This window comes from Chrysochloris asiatica, unplaced genomic scaffold (assembly GCF_000296735.1).
Source record: "Chrysochloris asiatica unplaced genomic scaffold, ChrAsi1.0 scaffold00127, whole genome shotgun sequence".
Lineage (NCBI taxonomy): Eukaryota > Metazoa > Chordata > Mammalia > Afrosoricida > Chrysochloridae > Chrysochloris > Chrysochloris asiatica.
Genome location: NW_006408645.1, coordinates 8251929 through 8274048, shown reverse-complemented (window position 1 = coordinate 8274048; position 22120 = coordinate 8251929). Strand labels below are relative to the sequence as shown.

The following is a 22120-nucleotide window of genomic DNA, read 5'->3' as shown; positions in this document are numbered from 1 at the left end:
ACCAGGAGGACAATCAAAAGGCTCACACTCCTGGCGTGGCACTGTAGAATCAGCAATGGACCGTAAACTACAAGGTCACCAGTTCAAACCCACCAGCTGCTCCTTGGATACCCTGTCTAGGGTCATATGAGTCAGAATTGACTCAAAAGTTCTTATCATAATATAACTGTAAAAGTTCATGAAAAACAATTCCATTATCTTTTATTGACTTTGGTTCAGGAATCATTTGAAGCTTCCTTGTATATTGTAACCTAAATATGCTGAGTCCATAACTAATGGATTTTTTATATGTTCCAAGCATAGAAGTTTCTATGGTAATTTGAGAAGTGAACAGATCTAGGTGATAGAAAAAAGTAGGCGGGGACTTTACTGTAAATAAAGACTTCAAAACAACAACAACAACAAAAATCACTGATTCTGCACAGTTGACAGCAAGGATCAGCACTTGTGGAAGAGCCCAAACAGATGACTGACGACTGCCCTGAGAATCCTATTCTGCCTTTTCTCTTTTTGTTATACTCATTGAGCCCTTACTTAGAGTCAGGGATGTGCTCATTGTTTCTCTTATATTATCTCATGTAAGATGAGGCATACTAATATTGCCTCCATTTTACAGATCAGGAAATTGAGGTCTCAGGTCCTTAAATGCTGTACCCAGAGTTACGCAGCTCAAGGCAATGTTGTGACTCCTCAGTTCTGATGCCTGTGATCTTTAGCATTATACTATATTCTTTCTCTCACAAGCAAATGTATTGGTTTTCTTCAAGATGAGAGAGTGTAGAAGTTACCAAAATATCCATAGCTGTGCCATCAGGCTACTGATAACCCACTGTCATCAAGTCCATTTCAAAGTCACAGTGAGCCTACAGAGCAGAGCAGAGCTGTTCCTTGGAGTTTCCAAGGCTATTCATCTTTACAGGAGCAGACAGTCTCATCTTTGTCCGTCAGAGCATCTGGTAGGTTTAGATTGCCAATCTTGTATTAGCAGCCCGATGCTTAACTCATAGCACCACCAGAGCTCCTGAAATTTGCATAAACAACTATAAATACATCTCAAACCTAGATGGGTTTCACTGTCATGGCTTAAACAAAAGAGTGATCACCATAGCCAGGAACTGGACTTTTCCTGTCAAGCCACCTGTAGCAGAGTAGACTCTCAGTTACTTACCATCATAACTGCAAGCAATCTCCAGAAAGAGTCTTCATTTCGAGGAATTGAGAAGTAGAGGTAAGCCATTCTCCCACTATCATTTTAACTGAACTTTCTGAATTCTGTCCACTGTATTGACATGGAAGGAGTTGTAGTGGGGCACATCTCATTGGTGGGGATGGAGGAAAGCCACTCTTAGTTAGAACCATAACAGAAACCTGTTCTAGTGCTTACTTTTATCTGATTCTTAGTAAACATTATTCTGGTGAATATTGTTATTGTAAGGTGCCATTAAGTCCGTTCTGACTCATAGATGCACTGTACAGGGTTCCCAATGAGTAGCTGGTGGGTTTGAATCACCAAACTTTTGGTTAGCAGTTCAGTGCTTATCCTATAGCTGCCATACTAGGACTCTGATGAATAGGCACCCTTTATAAAACCCTTCTTGAAAACCAGTTGCCTGGTATACACAACCTCAGTGCCAAGCAACACTACACACAACTGTAGAATTCAACTGATCTGAGCTTGACAGGTCTTGGGATGTCTGCAGTCATCTGGAGGTCTAGGCTGGGCTTGGACTCTATTTGCTCACATGTCATTTCTCCTCCTTTGGAATTTAGTGGACTAGCCCAGACATGTTCTATTTCATGGTGATATGTCAAAAGTTGCAGAGCACAATTGGAAATATGCATGACCTTTTGAGGTCAGGTGCAAAATTGACACACTATCACTTTTTCTGTATTCTATTAACTAATTGAAGTGCCCTGTGTTAGGCCTAAGGAGGTAGGTAGCCCCCACCCCAACGTAGTTGTTGTCTGCCTTTGAGTCATTTTTGACTTATCTTAACCCTGTATAGGATTTCTAAGAGTGCCTGTTGGGTTTGAACTGCTGACCTTGAGGTTAGTAGTCCAGTGCTTATCTTACAATGCTACACCAGGTCTGCAAAATTAAATGGCAAAAGGTACAGATACAGAAAGAATGAAGAATTGAGATCCATAATGCAATCTACCAGAGGCAGTGTGTGCCACATTTTAAATTCTACTTCTGATACTAATGGTGCGAAATTGGGCAATTTGTATTACAATCAAAGTCTTAATTTCCTCTTTTGTTAAACTGTATTATTCCTACCACATGGTGTCATTGTGAGAATTAAGTGAGAAAAAGCATGTGGTGATGTCCCCAGTAGGAAAATGTAAATATACCTGATTTGTTGTTGTTGTTGTTAGTTCCAACTCCAAGTGACCTTGGTACACAGAAGGAAAACACTGCTTGTGCAGCCACTGTATCAATCCGTCTTATTCGGGGTCTTCCTCTTTTCAATGACTCTCTACGAAGCATGATGTCCCGACCCCAGGGGTTGGTCCCTTCTGTTCCAGGACTTCATAAAACACCACCACCTTCCATTCTTTTTAACTCACCTCCTAACCCATCCATTTCCTCACAGTGTGTGTATTTCAGGACACTCTTTTCTGAAATTCAAAGAGCTGTCCTCCTGATCTTGGGAGACTCAGTTTTAGGAGTCTAGACTCTCCTCGTTTTTTTTGCCTCATTTTAGATGCTCGTATGCTACCATAGAAGTCCTGGTGCGGCCCTGTGGGTTAATGCGCCAGGCTGCAAAGCCGTGTGAACTGCAAGGTTGGTGGTTCAAGCACACCAGCTGCTTCTCGGAAACCCTATACAGGGTCGCTATGGGTCGGAACCGACTTGATGGCACTTAGCAACAACTACAACATGCTACCATTTGGAGTCCTGGTGTGGCGCTGTGGGTTAATGTGCCAGACTGCAAAACCATTTGAACTGCAAGGTCAGCAGTTCAAGTTTACCAGATGTTTCTTGGAAACCCTATACAGGGTTGTTATGGGTCAGAACTGACTCGATGGCATTAACAACAACAACAAATGCTACCATATAACAATTAACACTATAAAAGAAATTATCTTTCAGGAGATACAGATGCTGTTTGTTTCATTTGAGAACTCAAATCCTTATTTGCCCTACTTTTAATGTTCCCAGGAAACATTTCATGCATAGGAACAGCAAATAACAATATTAATATCTAAAGACTCATTAAATTCTAAACAGTATGAAAATGGTCCAAACTCTCTGGTGAGTTCTGAATACAAATGTTCAGTTAACCTACCTTTAAACTGCAGTATTTCAAGAGGAGAAGAAATCAGAGTTTGGTCAGCAAATGTTATATAACAGCGTTTCCAGAAGCCTGTTGTCTGTCCATATTTCCTTTGAATGTTTGAATTTGCAATGGTAGGAAGTCTTTTCTTAGGTAAAATACTGCTCAGACTGACTTCCCTCCTTGCTTTTTGGGTGACAGCCATTGCTCCAGTAATAATATTTCAAACCCTTTGTAATCTGTCAATGACAGCTTCTGTCATGGGAAATGTATAAAAGATTAAGTGAAAGAAGAATAAGAAATTCAAAGCATCTTTTGGGAGATTAGTAAGGACATCTTGTGACCTGGAAGGGTTTGGAAGAGTTATTTTCCTAAGATTTAGATGTGTGAATAGACTGAGATAAGATTCCTGTGTGAATGATACAACAAAATGGCAGTTCTGTTAGCATGTTATGAGGAAATCCAGTTATTTGGAAACAGAGGTCTAAAGACTGTCTCCTTGAGAAGAAAACTTGTGAAGTTGTTGTTGTTTTTTGATGCTGTTAAGTCGGTTCAGACACTTAGTGACCCTATGCACAGTAGAATAAAATACTGCCTGCAGGTAGCTTATTATAATGGGAAATAGGAGCAGGACTTGTATAGATTGACAGAGATATGTGGCAAAAGCAAGGATTAAACAGGGGAACAAGAATGGGACCTGGCTCAAGAAATCAGCCCTAAACACTGTTGTTTGATCTGACATATGAGCTTACAACTAGATTAATAATGTTATTGCACTGATGTTTCCTTTCCGATGCTAAGTTTAACTCCCCTGCCCCCACCCATATCACATACTTCAGGGGGTGAAAATACCTCTGCATACAGGTGCTTTCTTCTCCTTCATCCCTCTAACTTCTGATAGAGAGTGACTGGCACCACTAACTCCCAAGTACTGAGTCCAAACTGGAAGATTGCCTTTGTGTATATTTCTACAATGAGAACTGCATGTATCCAACAGGATCTTGGTATAATACAGAAAGATTTCAAAAAGTAATAATTGAGTGATAGTTAATAGAGATAAGGTTGAGGACTACAAGAAATGCTGAAGCTCCCAGTGACTAGCAAGCATTAGAAGATGTTACCTACCACCCATAAAGCTGAAGGATAAGGAGAGGAAAGGATGCCCAGTGAGAGTACAGTTGAGAAATTGAGACCCTCCCAATATAAGTGTCATTCTAGAGAACCACAGTTTCTGCCATAGTTCTTGCATAGTCACTGAGACATGAAGGAAACAGAAAATACTGTCTGAACTGCTCCCTGATCCCAAACTCCTGCTAGGGCCTCTAATGGACCGATCTCAGTCAGAACCCAGAGACCAGGAAACCCTGGTGGTGTAAGGGACCACCACCTGGCAGAAAAAGGTCGAGAATGGATATAAGGGAAAGAAATGATAACGATGTCAAAATCTGGAACATGAATAAAGCCACTGAAAACTATTTGGTCCACCATTTCTGACTTCTCTCTTGCAAATGAAAGTACTTCCTTTGCTTTACATTCTTTTCTACTTATCAAAGCTGAGGCCTTACAGAGGAATATTTCACAAATTTTTGTTGTTGCTAAGTGTTATCAAGTTAAGTTTGACTCATAGAGACTCTATGAACAACGGAACAAAACACCATAAGAACACCAACAGAACAAAACACCAGGTCCTACAACGTCCTCACAGTCATTATTACGGTCGAGCCCTTTGCTGTAGCCACTGTGCCAATCCATCTCACTGGGGTCTTCCTCTTGTTCACTGACCCTCTACTTTACCAACCATGATGTCCTTCTTCAGGGACTGGCGTCTCCTGATAACATATCTAAAGGATGAGAGATGAAGCCTTGCCATCCTGGATTCTAAGGAGCATTCTGGCTGTACTTCTTCCAACACAGATTTGTTTGTTCTTTTGATAGGCAGTCCATGGTACTTTCAATATTCTTCTCCAACACCTTAACTCAAAGGCATCAATTCTTCTATGGTCTTCTTATTCCTTACCCAACTTTCACATGCATATAGGCTATTGAAAATACCACAGATTGGGTCGGGTGCACTTTAGTCTTCAACCTCTTTGCTCTTGAATACTTTAAAGCCATCTTGTGTAACAGACTTGCCCAATGCAGTATGTTGCTTGATTTTCCCACTGCTGCTTCCATTCCTATCATTTTAATAATTTCTCAGAGTAGGAATTTAGAGATTTGTTGTTTGCATTGCTTAAGCAAAGCAAAACAAAACTGAGTATACTGACATGCAATATTAATCCCCATTCCACTGAGCAAATATGTCAACTTGAAGACTAAGGTGCACTTGACCCAAGCCATGGTATTTTCGATAACTTCATATGCATGCGAAAGCTGAACAGTGAATAAGGAAGACCATAGAAGAATTGATGCTTTTGAGTTATGGCATTGGAGAAGAATATTGAAAGTGCCATGGGCTGCCAAAAGAATCAATAGATCCATTTTTGAAGAAGTGCAGCCAGAGTGCTCCTTGGAGGTCAAGATGGCCAAACTTCGTCTCTCATATTTTGGACATGTTGTCAGGAGGGACCAGTCACCCGAGAAAGATATCATGTTTGGTAAGGTGGAGGGTCAGAGAAAAAGAGGAAGACCCCCAATGAGATATGGATTGGCAAAGTGGCAACATTGATGGACTCAAGCATGGCAATAGTAGTGAGGTTGGCCCAGGATCAGGCAGTGTTTTGTTCTGTGCATAAGGTCGCTATGGGTCAGTACCGACTCGATGGCACCTAACAACAACAACAGTTGGAAAGAAAGCTCAAAACTTGGAGAGTTAGGACCTATCAGTAGCCCTGGAGTGAAATTAGAGAGATAGCTGATGCAAACTACATGACCAGCATTACACAGAACTCCTTGCCTGACAACATGCTTTGAAATTTGGTGAGATCCCATAATCATTCATTGTTGTTATTAAGTACCATCTGACAACATGTTACATCCTAAATATTATAAATGGCACCTGACAACAACAATAACAACATTCCATAATAATTTGTTGTTGTTGTTTTTAAGTACCATCAATTCAGTTTCAACTTATAGCAAACCTGTGTGGGTTTTCCGAGGAGCGACTAGTGGGTTTGAGCTGCTGACCTTGTGGTTAGCAGTCCATGCTTATCGTGCAGTACCACACCATGAATCCAAACCTTTACTGACTGCCTGATGTGTTCCAGGCATGATACTAGGTGCTACAGTGGGTACACTAGCAAATAGGATATCACCGAACTAGGACAGTGATGCTTTTACAGCTCTATGTGAAAGTGCCTGCAAGCGCACATTACTGGGGCCAACAGTCATATTTTACCTGTTTTTGTAATAGTGTAAATGATTGAATTTAATTATTTGCTTCAGTAATCCACTCCTTTTAGAACCATCTGTAATACCATTTTAACTCCTCTTTCTCTCTCTTCCTTTCTATCCCCATTCTATTTAACTTCTCACAGATGTGAAATACAAGAGTTTATGGGCCAGTACTGCTTAATTCAAGAGTTATTCCATAAGGATGAGGTTGATACTCACAGGGATTTGAAACATCCTTTACTCTAAAAGAAGTATTGGTCCTTTGGTTACAACGCTACATTTCTAATTGTATCTTCTAAGCATCTCTAAATTATCTGGCCTGATCAAAAGGTAAATTAACACATTGTCATTGTTGATAAGTGCCATCAAGTTGGTTCCTACTCATAGTGACCCTGTATAGAGTTTCTGAGGAGCAGCTAGTGAGCTTGAACCGCTGCCCTTGCAATTCAAATGACTTTGCACTGTTGCACTTTAATCCAGTGCCACACCAGAACTCAAAAATTAACACATTTTGTTGTTGTTAAGTGCCGTCGATTCCGACCCATAGCGACCCTGCATAGGGTTTCCAAGGAGTGGCTGGTGAGCTTGAACAACCGATCTTGCAGTTCAAACGACTTTGCAGTCTGATGCATTAGCCCACAGCGCCACACCAGGACTTAATTAAGGAGCTGTTGTAACATGGCGGCGGCGGTGTGCCATGGAGTCGGTTCCAACTCATAGTGACCCTGTATAGGGTTTCCAATCCATCTCATTGGGGGTCTTCTTCTTTTTCTCTGATCCTCCACCTTACCAAACATGACATCCTTCTCCAGAGACTGGTCCCTGCTGACAATATGTGTGAAGTATGAGAGACAAAGTTTGGCCATGCATATGAGGTTACTGAAAATACCATGGCTTGGATCAGGCGCACCTTAGTCCTCAAACTGACATCTTCGCTCCTCAATACTTTAAAAAGGTCTTGTGCAGCAGATTTGCCTAATGTAATGTGTCGTTTGATTTCTTGACTGCTGCTCCCATGAGTGTTGATAGCTGATCCAAGAAGAATGAAGTCCTTGACAACTTCAATCTTTTCTCTGTGATAAGAATGTTGTTTATTGGTCCAGTGGTGAGGATTTTTGTTTTCTTGACATTGAGATGTAATCCATACTGAAGGCTGTGCTCTTTGATCTTCATCAGTAAATGTTTTAAGTCCTCTTCACTTTCAGCAAGCAAGGTTGTGTCATCTGCATAAACTGCCGTATAGAGTTACCAAGACTGTATCTACTATTTACAGAAGCAGACTGCTATGATTGGGCTCCCACAGAGTAGCTGGTGGATTTGAGTTGACAACCTTGCAATGAACAGCTGTGTGTTTAACCCCTGTGGCACCAGAGTTCCTTCTGAGTTCTTTACTGGGCTTCAAATGTTAGAATGAGCCAACTAAGTTTGCTGTTGCTACCAACAGTCACTGGGTTCATTTCAACTCAAGGTGACCCTATGTGTACAGGATAGAACCGAACCCCATAGGATTTTCAAGACTGATGTTTCAGAAGCAGATCTCCACTACTCATTTCTCAGTTGGTTATGAGTGAGTTCCAACTGCCAGCTTTTAGGTAAGTAGTTGAACAGTTAACTGTTTTTGCCACCCATGGATTCATGAGTACATAGAATTAAGGTTGCAGAAGGGAAATAGCCATTGGTTAGGCAATGACAAGGAGAGTCCTGATGTGGTGCTGTAGAATAAACACTGCACTGCTAACCACAAGGTTGGAAGTTCAAACCCACCAGCTGCTTCTTGGAAACCCTATACAGGGTCACTTTGAGTCAGAAACAACTCGCTGGCACTTACCAACAACAAGAAGAAGGCAATGGCAAGGCAAAATGGATGTTGTCAGAAGCTGGTAGTGGGGAGGTGAGGGACACACTATTATGATCATGTAGTAAACATACTCCAGATGCAATGCCCAAACACACAAAAAGAACTTTTTTAAAAAGATTAAAAGCAAAAAAATGTACATAGACAGATAGAATGGAAGTTAAATAAAATTGTGGTGTTGTTAGGTGATATCTAGTAGATTTGACTCATAGTAACCCCATGTGACAGAGTAAAACGGCCCTATGAGATTTTCCAGAACCCTGGTGGTGCAGTGGGTTAAATGCTGGGCTGCGAAAGGTGGCAATTTGAAGCTGCCAGCCACTTTGTGACAGTCTGTTTCTATAAATAACGACAGACTTAGAAACTCTATAGAGCAGTTCTGCCCTGGTCTATAGGTTGCTATGACTTAGAATCGACTTCATGCCAATGGGTTTGCCTTACTTTTAGTCATCTTCCCAAGTTTACAGAACTATAAAAATGAGAAGAAAACAAGAAACACAAGATGGGTTCTAAAACAAAAGAACAAAATCCAGTGCCATTGAACCAATCGGACTTGTAAGAACCCTACAGGACAGAGGAGAACTGCTCTATAGCATTTCCGAGACTGTAAATCTTTATAGACGCAAACTGCCTCATCTCTCTCCTATGGAGCATTAGTAAGCTCAAACCCTAGGGCTTTTCAGTTAGCAGCTAAGCACTTAACCACTGTGTCACAAGAACTCCTTGGAATTGATATCATTGTTGTAGTTAAGTGTCATTGAGTCCATTCCAACTCATAGCAACCCTGTACATGGTTTCTGAGGAGCAGCTGGTGGATTCGAACTGCCTACCTTGCAGCTCAAAATGGCCTTGCAGTGCAGCACATAATCTATGGTGGTGGTGGTGGTTATGTGCTGTGGAGTCTGTTCCGACTCACAGCGACCCAGTACAGGGTTTCTGAGGCTGTAAGTCTTTACAGGAGCAGAAACCCTCATCTTGCTCCCATGGAACTGCTGGTCGTTTTGAACTGCCGACCTGGAGGTTAGCAGCCCAATTTGTAACCACTACGCTACCAGAGCTCCTTACGTTATCTATGTTGTTGTTGTTGTTAAGTGCCGTCGAGTCGGTTCCGACCCATAGCGACCCTATACAGGGTTTCCGAGGCTATAAATCTTTAACGGGAGCAGAAAGCCTCATCTTTCTCTCGCGGAGCAGCTGGTAGTTTCGAACTGCTGACCTTGCGGTTCGCAGTCCGATTCGTAACCACTACGCTACCAGAGCTCCTTTTTACGTTATCTATAAGAATGCTAAATTTATCATGAACAGGTAGGTCAATACCCAATGTCCTAAAATGGGAAAATTGAAGAATAACCATATAAGCATAAATAGGCACAAAACTTCTAAAATTAAAAGAGGGTAAATCTTGGTTTTTTTTCTTTTCTCCCTGTGGCAAGAGGCAGTTGGTCGGGAGAAAAAGATAAACAGGGAGCTCACACTCTTCTGTAGTTTTTATTTATTTCTGCCATTTTATATTTAAAAATTGTTACATACAAAAGCAATTTCTTTGAGTTTTATGAGTTTGAAATAAGGCAGAAAATAAAGCTATCAGAAATATTTCTGTGTGACTGGTGACATGCTCTGAAACAACACTTAGAATGAAGCCCATGAGAGCTTTTCCCCATGTACAGTCACCTCCCCTTTTTACAGGTTTGCATTTTGCATGTTCAGTCACCCTTGGTCAACCTTGAACTGAAAAGTAGCCTAACACTACATCACATTGTCTACGTAATTCATCTCATTTCATCTCACATCACTTTTATTACAGGGTATTGTTATAATTAAGGAGCTCTGATAGTATAGTGGTTACACATCAGGCTAAGAACTTCGAGGTCAGCGGTTCAAAACTACCAGCTGTTCTACAGGAGAAAGATGAGGCTTTCTGCTCCTGAAAAGATTTACAGCCTTGAAAACCCGGTATGGTGTCACTATGAGTTGGAACCGACTCCACGGTACATCACCACCACCGCTGTTATAATTGTTCCATTTTATTATTAGCTATTGTTGCTCTCTTTCTGTGCCTAATTTATAACTTAAACTTTCTCAAAAGTATGTAAGGAGCTCTGATAGCGTAGTGGTTATGAATCGGGCTGCGAACCTTAAGGTCAACAGTTTAAACTACCAGCTTCTCCATAGGAGAAAGATGAGGCATTCTGCTCCCGTAAGGATTTACAGCCTCGGAAACCCTGTACAGAGTCGCTATGGGTCGGAACTGACTCTACGGCACACCCACTACACTACTACACACATAGGTATGTATGTAGGTATGTATGTATGTATGTGTAGGAGAAAGCATTGTATACTCACAGGATTTGGTACTCTCCATGGAGCCCTGGTGTGGCACTGTGAGTTAATGCTCCAGACTGCAAAGCTGTTTGAACTACAAGCTCAGTGGTTCAACCTCACCAGTCGCTCCTTGGAAACCCTATACAGGGTTGTTATGGGTTGGAACTGACTTGATGGCACTTAACAACAACAACAACGTGGCTTCAGGCATCCGTGAAAAGTCTTGGTACGTATGCCCCAAAGATAAAAGGTGCCCTGGTAGCATAGTGGTTACGAATCGGGCTATGAACCACAAGGTCAGCAGTTTGAAACTACCAGCTGTTCCACGGGAGAAAGATGAAGCTTTCTGCTCTCATAAAGGTTTACAACCTCAGAAACCCTGTACAGGGTTGCTATGAGTCGGAACTGACTTCATGGTACATAACAACAACAACAACATGTATGTAGTTAGGCATTAAGAAATGTTTATCCACAGAATCATTTGTGTTTGTCTAATAAGGAGCTCTGGTAGCGTAGTGGTTACAGGTCGGGCTGCCAACCTCAAGGTCAAGGTCAGCAGATCGAAACTACCAGCGGTTCCGAGGGAGAAAGATGAGGCGTTCTGCTCCTGTAAAGATTTATAGCCTCAGAAACCTTGTGCAGGGTCACTATGAGTCAGAAACTTAACAACAACAATATATGCAACCTGGAGTCCTGATGTGATGCTGTAGGACAAGCACTGGACTGATAAACCCATCAACAGCTCCTAGGAAACCATATAAAGGGCCCCTATGAGTCAGAACTGAGTTGAGAGTGCTTAACAACAATATATACAGGCAGCAATCAGACTCAGGATGCATTAAGTTCAATTTTCTATATAATTACACAAGGAAGTCAAATTTTTGAAAAGATGGAGTGGGTATTATGCAAATTTAAACACAGCTTATAACACACTCCTGTCAGAGAATAACAAAATATCAATGTAGGTTTTACCTGGCCTATTGGAATACTCCTACATAAATGTGGAGTCTTGGTGTGGTGCTGTGGGTTGATGGCGCTGGACTGCAAAATCACTTTGAACCACAAAGTCAGCAGTTCAAGCTCACCAGCCTCTCTTCAGAAACCCTATGTAGAGTCTTTATGGGTCGGAACCAACTCTATGGCACTTGACAAACACACCACTAGAATACTCAAGGGTGAGTGTCCAAATACACTGTCCAACCTGGTTACATACTTCCACATACTTCATGGGCTGAGATTAAATGGGGTAGAACCAAGTAGATGCGCAAAGAAGCTTCCTGACAGGAGTGTGTTTGAATCTGCATAATACCCACTCCAAAGTTTCAAAATTTGTATTTCATTGGGTAATTATTTAGAAACTTGAACTTGAATCAAGGTAAGGGCCAAGAGGGCAACTGGAGCCCATATTTGAGCTTGACATTGAGAATCATGCACATCTGGCTATAGAATATAGGCTGAAGGTGGGCAGTTGTCCTGCTACACTGCTGTAGTACAGACACAGAATGGGCAGCCTCAGTGTGGGGCAGAAGGTCCAGGGACTGAAGAGCAGACTGGCCAGACCAAGGTGAGGACTCAGCCCCATCCAGCTAATAGCTACATTAACAGGCTTCTACAGTACATCTGGGCCAGGAAATTTCTAATTGCTTTGTAGAAGCTCACTCTCCAAGTTTACCTGTGACATGGAGCAAGCGGAATACAAATGGAATGGAGCAGAGCATCACTATTTGGGCAATAACCTTTTGAATTTCTGATAATAGAAAAAGGGAAGGAATAATGCTGAATTTATTCCCACATATACCTTAGACTCAGCTTTAGCATCTCTGTTTTCAAGACTCATTTCCTTAAATTTCATGCTAAGTCATTTCATGTTCTTGAATATGATCCACACATTAAAGCTCTGAACGTCATTATATCTTTCTAGTTGATAATCACATGGGTATTTCTCCATCCAGTTCCTTCCCAGGGCAAAGGAAACAAGTAAGTGCGGACTGTAAGAAATGTACTCTGGAAAAAGTCTAGCCTGCTCTATTCCTCATGGATCTGGATATAAAAATGCTTTATCTTGAGAACTGTATCCTTTTCATTTAAGTTTTACTACAGACTTTCTATCTAGCACTATAATGCTACTTTGTGGTGCTGCAGGATAAACACTGGACTGCAAGGTCCATTTGAATCACAAGGTTGGTGGTTCAAACCCACCAGCCCACTCCTTGGAAACCCTGTACACAGTCACTATGAACTGGAACCAACTCAACGGCGCTTAACAATGACACAAGCTAATGGCAAATTGTTTCTGACTCTCTTCTGTTTCTATTAGATCTTTTCTATGAAATGTATATCTTCTTTTCAGGAATACTATTTACCTAATTTACTGGCCCATTGCTCTTGCATAATAACAAGAACTATTTATGTAATTTCTTATTTCAAACCTGATTTGTACAGCACATCATGTCGACTTGTGTGAATGTGTGTATGTTCCTTGCTCCTAGACCTGGCTGCCTATGAGTAGATCCAGAACACATTCCCTTTTACAAATTATCCAGTCCTCTGATTGGGCTAATTTATCTCTGCTGATTGATTTTCTTTTAGTCCCTCTCTATGTGTTTGACCTTGCAGCCTGCCATTCTCAGGAAATGCTAGAGTCTTGGTGTGGCTCTGTGGGATAAAGCAATGGACCACAACATTGGTTTGAACCACAAAGTTGGTGGTTCAAACTTACCAGCCACTCCTTGGAAATGCTACACAGGGTCGTTATGAGTTGGAACAGACTCGACGGCAGTAAACAACCATACAACATAATTTATGAATGTAATCACTCTTGTGCTTTTCCCATGTTCTCACAGCATATCCTCTACTTTAAAGCACATCACTTACAATTTTCCTGTTTTATCTTAAGAAGCAACACAGAGCAAGAGGTCAAGCACTCCTGACAGATGTGTGGTGCTACCAAAGAGAAGGTCCCTGCCAATGGGGTACTCATGAAGACAGCTAATCTAAGCTTTTGTATTCACTCTCAATCTCAGTTTTTGTAATAACTCTCAGTCTGTTTATTACAATCATCCATGCTCTGTATTGTTTGTTTTACTTTTGGCATCGAACTGTAGTGATTTGACCATTTGGAGGCTGGCTTGTCCCAGGTACAAAACAATCTGATAGTCTAATTTAGTTTTTACCACCTGAGGTGTCTTCTGAGTTGCAACTGGAAGAAATTCAGCATTGAATTGTTTCTGTAATTGTTGATGTGTTGAACAACTGCGATGTAAAGCTTCAAAATCAGGATAAAGACAATTCTAGCTGGCTAGGACTTCAACAGAGTAATTGCAAGCTGAAGTGAGGGATCCATGTCAAAACAGACCCATAGTTGGTGAGAGAGAAAGGCCAGAGCAGGAAGCAAAAAGAAGGGAGGGAGAGAGGTAAAGATAGGTAAAGAAAGAGACAGCAATTGATTTATTAATACATGAATATTTTGCTAATTATTGAAATACGGCATATGGAGACTTTGTTGTTGTTCAATTTACTGTGGAATCTGCCTGTGGTGTTAATTATAGTTCAAGATTAGCTTTTGCTTTCCCGGTATAGGCATTTACAGTGCAATGGGTTTCTCTTTACATATGACCTCTCTGACCCTTTGTAGTTCTGCCAAGATGACTTGCTTGCAATGGAATTTCATAGTTTATTATACAAATAAGATGTGCAAAACACTTGCAGGAGTGGGTAATTTATTATGCAAATAAAGTGACTGCGCTCTACTGACTGGATTGGTCAGCTGTGGTCTTTGTGGGAGAAATGAACTCGTAGAAGAGGCAATTCCCCAGAGATTGAGAGGACCCTTACTATTACCAAGAACAACAGCCTGGAGTGAAGTGTGTTTTTTGGATCTGGTCCCTGTGCTGTAAACCTCCTAGACCCAGGAGACAGAGAGAACTGATGCTAGAGAAGGTAAAAGACTGAATGAGGTATCCTAAGATCATGAGACAAGTGGGAACCAGGTGAAAGGCAGAACATGGTTGTGATGGACTGCCTGAGCCATAGAGCAGGAGAGTTGAACATCTTTGGGCAGAAGGCTTGCTGACAGAGTGGGGTGCCTCCTGTCACGATGCTGGCTGAGCTAAGGAGCTGTAACACTTGCTTAAATGGACATAGGGCAGGCCTGGCATCAGTAGGTCCAAGTGGGAGCCAGCAGCAGAGGCTAAGAGCAAGGGCATGTTTATGAGCACAGATGGGAAACTGAGAGCTATCTTGGTTTGAAGCTGTCTTGATTGAGGAATTGTAACCTGGCTCCTGAGTTGTTCCTGCTACCGCGAAGTTAATCTGGGTCCTGAATTGTAACTTATTACTTTCCTAATAAAGCCTGTAATCATTAGTATGGTCTGTAAGTTCTGTGTGGCCATTGTTACAGAGTTTCAAAGCCAACAGAGAAGTGAAGAGTGCCATGGGGAGAATGGCTGATATGAGACTTGGTAAAAAGCGGAAGAATGGAGTTTTGGGCTGATGCCGATGGTACTTCTCATTCTCTCCTGTAGTTAGGTGGCTTCTGACGCTGCTATCACACTTCATCACTTCATCTTTGCCTTAAAAAACAGTGAAGTGGAATAAGATATAGATGGACTTCAAAAAAACATAGGAAGTTCATAAGGTTTTGTGGGGAGTGTCTGAAGCATGAAAGCAATTGCATTTGTCTTGGTAGAAACCTTTATCACAGTAATGCGCACACTATTTTTTAACTGTTGGTTTCCTTTTCTTTCTCCCCAATTAATTGATGAGTTTGTTAAGTGCAATCCAGTCAGTTCTGACTCAGAGTGACCAAGCCAAGATGTCCAAGGAGCAGCTGAGAATCTGAACCACCACCTTTGTGATTAGCAGTCAAATGCTTATTCTAATTGCCACTACAGGACTCCATTAGAGTGAGAGCAGAATCTGGATCATTCATCTTGGTTGCTCCTGAGAAACTGACATGAGACTAAACAGACGCCAGTGAAGCCCCAAGCATAATTGCAGGAAACACTCATTCAAATACAGAGTCAACAACAACAGGAACCAGAGAGTAAGTGCCTCCTTCAATTTTGTACCTGTGATACCTCACATGCTACACCTTAGTCCACTGTGATACGCAGAGTGCTTGACTCAGAGTGGGCCTTCAGACAAGCTGTGAGGAGGAAAGGAGGAAGTAAATATTGGAATCAGGCTTTCCTAAATATATATATCTGTTGTTGTTGTTGTTAAGTACCGTGAAGTCGACTCTGACTCATAGTGACCCTGCACAGGGTTTCCCAGGCTATATATAAATTGCTAGTGCTATCAGGTCAGTTCTGACTCATAGTAATCCTGTATAGGGTTTCTGAGGAGTGGCTGGTGGGTTTGAATCACCAACCGTGTGGTTAGCAGTACAATACTTCTACTACAGCAACACACCAGGACTCCATATAGGTAGGCCTTGCACAAATCAACCTCTCAAAAAACAGAAATGTTAGTAATGTTGCAACCATAGAGTGTTGTTACAGGGATTGACACAAAAATACTGATACATACATAGTAGGTGCTCAGTAAGTGACATACGTTAGTCAGTAACTGAAGAATGTATGCATAAAAGATTGTTTATAATGTGATTTGTGCATGTTGTGGACTTTTGCATATATGGCTGACAAGTCTCAGGAAGTAAATCAATTTGGATGGAGGGAGAGAGTGTCATTGTTGTTTTGAAAATAATTGTCACCTTTAGCCATGTCTTTAAATAACACTCTGAATACTTCTGCAAAATAGGCTATCTGTTTCTGGAAATTTGAATCTTTCTTGAGGAACTTACAACATCGTGCTTTGAACAAGGTTAAAAGTAACTCAAGTATCATCATTCCGTGAGGAATGACGGTGATACAGACTCCACAGGGAAAAATAGGAGATGCAGGGGACTGTGTATTCAAAAGAAAGTTTGGTGCTTTATAGGCTTCAAAGAAACTTACTTTTGGCTGCCTTGCAAGTTTCAGAAACTGTACTCTCTAGGCTGGTACACTGACAGGAGCAGTTTCTTCTGAGCTTGGGCACAGGGGTTTTTACTAGCATCAGGACATATTTCAGAGATGTCCTAAGTAGGGCATAAGAATGCAGCAATGGACCGAAGCAATGGACCTTTCATATGTCAATTTTTAGGGGTTGGGGATAATTGAGAGCTGATAACTTCAAATCTTTGTCTCCACTACCGGAAAAAAACATAGGAAATCACAAATGATGTGTTGTATGAGCTGCAGAGAACAGCTGCAGTGTCTGCAGCAGAGACAAGCACAGCAGCTTTCTCCAGGGACCACCTCCTAGTCTCATGCTGTCATTCAGGGTAAAATGGGATCCTGATCAGGCCTCCTCTGACAGCAAGAAACTCTCCCCTGGGTCTCCTCCAGGGGTTGTAGTGGGTCTCTGCCAGGCTGACACTGTTTAAATTGAACCTAAATATAAAGAGACTAGAGTGTGGGCAACATAAACATGCTTTTAACTTTTCTCATTATAACAGAAGTTCTTTGGAATCATCCATCTTATTCCTACTTGACTAAGAAAGACCAACATACTTTGGGATAATAATACTGAGTCCATTGTCCTAGAAACTAAAATGCAGTGTTATGAAACATTAAGTGGTCTCTTTACCCTTTTTATTTATTTAAATTTATTTCTTTTAAGAAATATCAAAGGTAACATTTAATGTAACTTTTGCATTATGGAATTTGCTGACAGAACATACGTTATAGCAATGACCTTTGGAAAATCCCTTTCCTTATAAGACAATTTATAACCTGTATGTAGAAGACATTTTGTGTTAATGTTTTCTTCAAATCCCTTCTTTTGTCACTGCTTCCTTTTATTGCATTAAGGTAAGATAGCCAAGTTTTTAGAGTAAAACTGTCATCTATTTTCTAGCTTTTGAAGGGTAGACTGGGATGGGTAGGTGCTGAGCTATGTCCACTGTGTATGTGATAAATCTTATGTTATTCTATTAAAGCTCTTGGTTAAAGTAAAGAAGATGGTTGAGAAGAAAGAAGGGGTTAAATGGTAATAAATTTATTTGTGTTTGAATTTGTAAAGAATTCCAGGCATCTTACTATGCTTTTTACATATTTTTACAGATAATATTCATTACCAGTCTATGATATAGGTACTATGTGGTGGTGGTGTTGGTTGTATGGAGTTGATGGTGATTCCAGCAAGCCTGTATAGGATGTCCAAGCCTGTAAAACTTCATGAGCAGAAAGTTTCATCTTTCTCCTACAGTGTGTCTGGTAGATATGAACTGCTGATTGTGTGCATAGTAGCCCTACTCATAACCCACTAAACTCATGTTGTTGTTGTTGTTGTTAAGTGCCGTCGAGTCGATTCCGACCCATAGTGACCCTGTACAGGGTTTCCAAGGCTGTGAATCTTGATGGGAGTAGAAAGACTCATCTTTCTCTATTTAATAAGTGATGACATTGAAGGACAGAGAAGTTAACTAAATTCTCCTATATCACAAATGACATGAATTAAACCTAACTCTGTATAACTTGTACAATAGTGTTTTTTTTTCCTCATCAAATTGTAATTAACTACTACAATCAACGGAATGCGGAAATCATCAGACAATCTCTTTGGTATCCCATGTGTGTAAAGTTCTGCTAAAGGTAATACAGAAACGGCTACAATCATACATTGACAGAGGATTTCCAGAGATTCAAGCTGGATTCAGAAGAGGCCATGGAACAAGGGATATCACTGTCGATGTCCAATGGATCTTGACTGAAAGCAGAGAATATCAGAAAGATGTTTACCTGTGCTTTATTGACTATGCAAAGTCTTTTGATTGTGTGGATCATAACAAGCTATGGACAACATTGTGAAGTATGAGTATTCCGGAACACTTAATTGTGCTCATGAGGAATCTGTACCTGGACCAAGAAGCAGTTGTTCAAACAGAACATGGGAACACTGAATGGTTTAAAATTTAAAAAGGTGTGCAACTAGGTTGTATTCTTTCACCATACTTATTCAACTTGTATGCTGAGCAAATAATCTGAGAAGCTGGGTTATATGAAGAAAAGCATGGCATCAGGATTGGAGGAAGACTCATTAACAACCTGCGATATGCAGATGATACAACCTTGCTTGCTGAAAGTGAAGAGGACTTAAAACATTTACTGATGAAGTTCAAAGAGCACAGCCTTTGATATGGATTACATCTCAATGTAAAGAAAACAAAAGTCCTCACCACTGGACCAATAAACAACATTCTTAACAATGGAGAAAATATTGAAGTTGTCAAGGACTTCATTCTTCTTGGATCAACTATCAACACTCACGGAAGCAGCAGTTAAGAAATCAAACGATGTATTGCATTGGGCAAATGTGCTGCAGAAGACCTTTTTAAAGTGTTGAGGAGCAAAAATGTTAGCTTGAGGACTAAGGTGCATCTGACCCAAGCCATGATATTTTCAATAACCTCATATGCATGCAAAAGCTGGACAGTGAATAAGGAAGACCATAGAAGAATTGATGCTTTTGAGTTATGGGGCTGGAGAACAGTGTTGAAGGTGCCATGGGCTGCCAAAAGAACCAATAGATCTGTTTTGGAAGAAGTGCAGCCAGAGTGCCCCTTAGAGGCCAAGATGGCCAAACTTCATCTCTCATACTTCAGACATATTGTCAGGAGGGACCAGACACTGGAGAAGGATATAATGTTTGGTAGGGTGGAGGGTCAGAGAAAAAGAGGAAGAACCCCAATGAGATGGAATGGCCAAGTGGCAGCATTGATGGACTCAAGCGTGGCCACAGTAGTGAGGTTGGCCCAGGACTGGGTGGTGTTTTGTTCTGTTGTGCATAAGGTCGCAATGGGTCGGTACCGACTCAATGGCACCTAACACCAACAACAACTACAATCAAATGGCACTAAATATCTTACAGTGAAAATCTATTCCCCCATTCCTCAATCCTCTGCTCCTTTTTTATGTTTCTTTCAGACATTTGTCTTCATACTTCTGGATAATATAATAGTACTGTTTGATTTTTAATCAAGCTTAGACCCTAGAGACTTCCTGTTACAGTGTATACAGATTCATCTCTCTTCACACGTCTTCATCCCAATTCCTTTCCATTATTCTCTCAATCACAACTTTTACATTATTTATACATAATCTCTTTCTGTCTGAACTCAATTAAGCATGCAATCAAGATGTATTTATAATTAGTGATGATTGGATTGTAAAGTTTGGAAACAAAGATGAAGGATCAGTAGTTGAAAAATAAGGCCTCAGTGATAAAAATGATTCCAGAGATTATATGATAAAGTTTTTAACCTATTCATTGGCAATACCTTTTTGCAACAGGAACCATACATGTGACCTTGCCAGTTAGCATACACATGAATCATATCAACTACATCGGTGTAAAGAGATGATGGAGAAGCTCAATATAGTCAGTCAGAATAAGGTCAAGGACCAACTGCAGAGCAGTCAATTGCTCACTTGAAATTGTTTAGATACAAGATACAAGTATAGTTATATTGGAAAGCCAATATAGTACCTTCAGTATACCCCAACAGCTTTTAGAGACCATCTCCAGAATAGATGTGACAAGCTGAAATCTAATGTCTGAAGATAAGACAAGTTAGGGAAAAACACCAAAGATACCCTAGGTGAAGAAAGCAAAAAGTTCATTAAAAAGACAGGAAAGGAAGAAAAGACCAAAATGGATGTCAGAAGACAATCTGAAACTTGTTCTTGATTGTAGAGCACCTAAAATAATCAAAAGAAATGAGGAAGCAAAGAAGCTGAATAGAGACATTCAAAGGGTCCCTTGAGAAGACAGAGCAAAATATTACAATGAAGTGCGCAAATACCTAGAGTTAGAAAACAGAGAGGAACTAACATGCTAAGCATTTCTCAAGTTGAAAGAAATTATGAACAACATTTCAGCCTTGAGTTGCATTATGGAAGGATTTTGTGGGTAGCATATTAAACAATGGAAGAAGCATATAAAAAAAGACTAGAAATACACAGTCAGTGTTGCAAAAAGAATTGATTGACATTTAACCATTGCAAGAACCTATGGGACTGATCAAGAACTTACGGTACTGAAGGAAGAAATCCCAGATGCACTGAAGCAATTGGTAAACAAAAACAAAAACATAAAAACAAAAACAATCTCCAAGAACTGACAGAATATTAACTGAGATATTTCAACAAACAGATGCATCTTTGGAAGCACTCACTCATCAATACCAGGAAATTTAAATGACAGCTAGCTAAGAGGCCAACCAATTGTAAGCAAGCCCATTTGTTTCCTTTCAGAAGAAAGGAGATCCAACAGGATGTGGAAAGTCTTTTTTTTTTTTTTTTTAACTTTTTAGTGAATTCAGTGAAGTTTTACAGAGCAGATCATCAGTATTACATTCAACAAATCATATACTTTGCTTCATTAAAATGACTGCAATCCTTTCCATGTACCAACAGTTAACAGTATTTGCCTATATCCATCTTTCCTCTGCTAACTTCCCTCGTGTTGTAATATTGCCTATCGTGTCACCCATGTTGACAATCCCTGAATAATTTTCCCTCCCACATGCCCATAAACATCATAGAATATTTCTTTTATCAAAATAACCCTTTAACTGTTTGCAACATTGGTCTCATACAATGTTTGTCCTTTTTGTGATTCTCCTCTGGTCTTCCTTAGCCACTGTCCAACTTTCACATGCATATAAGGCTGTTGAAAATGCCATGGCTTGAGTCAGATGCACCTCAGTACTCAAAATGATATTTTTGCTTGTGAACACTTTAAGAGGTCTTGTACAGCAGATTTGCCTAAAGTAATACGTTCTTTGATTTCTTGACTCCTCTTTCCATGAATGTTGATGGTTCATCTGAGCAAGATGAAGTCTTTGACAACTTCAATCTTTTCTTCATGTATCATGTTAGTTATTTGTCTAGTTGTGAGGAATTTTATTTTCTTTACATTGAAGTGCAATCCATACTAAAGATTGTATGTAGTCTTTGATCTTCAACAGTAAATATTTTAAGTCCTCTTTGCTTTCACCAAGCAAGACTGAATCATCTGCAAATTACAGGTTATTTCCAATTTTGATGTCATGTACTTCCTATAATTCAGCTTCTCAGATTATTTGCTTACCTTATAGATTGAATCAATATAGTAAAAGAATACAACCCTGGCACAAAACTGAATTTAAGCAATTCAGCATCCCTTGTTCTTTTCTAATGATTGTCTCTTCTCTCTGTACAGGTTTTTCTTGAGCACATTTGACTGAGAACAGCATAGATAAAGAACTTCCAAATAGCAAAGATGGAAAATTGGTTTCAAGATT

The 22120-nt window shown here is 40.4% G+C and overlaps 1 pseudogene; it reads left to right on the top strand.

Annotated features, from left to right (window-relative positions):
- The first annotated feature begins 14887 nt into the window (after window positions 1-14887).
- The window catches only part of LOC102815369, a 9754-nt pseudogene continuing 2521 nt past the window's right edge, over window positions 14888-22120 (top strand).